The following is a 2,257-nucleotide window of genomic DNA, read 5'->3' as shown; positions in this document are numbered from 1 at the left end:
GACGAACATTTATGGTCCTACACCTTCCACAGACGATATAAATACATATAAATACATTTAGACCACTTAACTTAGTGATTTCTATCAGGATGTGAAGAGACTTTCAACCAGCATAACAAAATTAAATCACCTACCCCGCTTTTAATAATTCAAATGCAGAAATATAACAAAATATAGCAATAAACATTTCCTAAAACAGATTTATCTAAATTTGTTACTAAATAATTTTCATATATTTGTTATTATAATATTTATTTTAATATTTAATATATTTTAACATGACTTCATTATCAGGGTGTCTACAGATATAAACCAGTTAAATTTAAGACTTTTAAGACATTTTTAATACCACCTTATATGAAATTTAAGACCAAACTTAGATTACATACATATATATGTATCTTTTTCTTTTTCTTTCTTTCTTTCTTAGTGATGCACCAATCTTGGATCATGATTTTCATAATTCCGGGGTTTTTTTTTCAAGCAAATTGGCCAATTCCATTACTGATCACCATTTTTTTTTTAAAGTAAATTTATTTGTTGTTTATTTGCTCTATAACAGGCAAACTAGCTTGCCTGTTATAGAGCAAAAACAAAAATATCCATAGCCATTTGAAAGCAAGCAATTAGAGGCAGCCACTGCATTTTTGTTACATGTATTCCCTATGTGTTGGTGGACTTTTATGTTATGTCCAGTCTTGTGCCATGTTTTGTAGTTCTTAGTATTTTTCCTTGTTGATTAGGTTCCCCTGGTGTTTCTCATTTACCACGCCCCCTTGTTATCTTGTTTAGCTGGTTTCCCTTGTGTATAAATAGTGCTTGTGTTTCACTCGTGGTTGGTCAGTCGTTGTATGCTATCGCTTGTTTCTAGTGTTTCCCTTTTCGTTTATTAATGTATTTCTGTGCTTAGATCCACTTCCCTGCCTGCTCTTTTACCTTTGCGTAACAATTTTAATTATGATCCAAATAAAGATGCTACACAGCATGAACAGTTGTTTTTGATATGAATTAGAATGTATAATTTCAAGATTAAAGGCAAAAACAGAATGGTCTGATTTAGATACGTGAAATTATGCTACATTAGACACCTGCACAAAACAAAAACCTCAGACGGACTTAAAGAAAATGCAAATTCACTCTCTGACAGCAGGTGGCGCTTATGGAACAGCCGCAATACAGCGTTTCCTTGGTTACCGCTGTAAACAAAACAGTGCTGTGCTTATGTACACGAAGATAAAAGAAAAAGAAAATGCCATCTAAACCTTTCTGAAGACAATCAGTTCCCTTCAGAGATACATTCAGTGGCGCCTGCAGGTGTACGGCTCTGACTGACCTGAGGCTGAGAAACATTTTCCCTGCGAATGCTGTGCATTATAACCAATCAAACGAGATTCTGTTCAGTTTATGAATGCAATGGCCAATCAGGAGCGTTCAGATGAGCCATTACTGAAACGCTGGAGTTTTGTTCAGTGCGCGCGCTTGTTGACTGAATTCTACTCTCTTGTGAATTTTCTCATCATAAACAAAGTGCAGATGTACATACGATGTAAGTAAGAGATTAATTTCACAGCTTCAGTGATTTTAATGTGAGTTGTTTGAAAGTGCTTAAACTCATGCTAGACTATAGTCAGTGATAATGTGATAATGTAAATTCTTTGCTCGCTTTCAGTATATTCACGAGTTCGCACTTACATATAATTGGATTGAGCAAGTAGTAAGCATATTTTGCATGCTGTCCTAAGGGAGGACTCCGAGCTCAGAATATAGCCTGAACCCAGAGAACCCCCCATCCCTGGTCTGGGATGAGAATAGTTAAGAGTGAGGAGTTTGGGTGGAGGAGGGATGCCGGAAAACTGTCGTGGGACAGAGGTGAGTTGGCTGTGTATATATATATATATATACAGTGGGTACGGAAAGTATTCAGACCCCCTTAAATTTTTCACTCTTTGTTATATTGCAGCCATTTGCTAAAATCATTTAAGTTAATTTTTTTTCCTCATTAATGTATATATATATATATATATATATATATATATATATATATATTATATTGCAAGTTAAGCTGATTATCTAGATGAGCTCCACCTGTGCTGAATTGATTGATTATCTGAACTTGCTCCTCCTGAACCTTGTTAATAAAACATCAATACTTTATTTGCTGTTTGAATAACCATGGAATTTAAACAAAATAATGAAATAGTAACTTACAATGTTTTTATTAAACTGTGATCACGTTAAATATAAATTCAGTCATGCT

The 2,257-nt window shown here is 34.2% G+C and overlaps 1 protein-coding gene across 11 annotated transcripts in view; it reads right to left on the bottom strand.

Moving 5' to 3' along the window:
• Positions 1 to 2,257, bottom strand: part of LOC107703517 (neural cell adhesion molecule 1-like) — a 262,247-nt gene that overhangs the window by 86,065 nt on the left and 173,925 nt on the right. The gene's annotated exons all lie outside the window — the stretch shown is intronic.

Source organism: Sinocyclocheilus anshuiensis, unplaced genomic scaffold (assembly GCF_001515605.1).
Source record: "Sinocyclocheilus anshuiensis isolate Anshui unplaced genomic scaffold, SAMN03320099.WGS_v1.1 scaffold330, whole genome shotgun sequence".
Taxonomy (NCBI): Eukaryota; Metazoa; Chordata; class Actinopteri; order Cypriniformes; family Cyprinidae; genus Sinocyclocheilus; species Sinocyclocheilus anshuiensis.
Note: the sequence above shows the minus strand (reverse complement) of the source record. Positions and strands in the feature narration are given on the sequence as shown.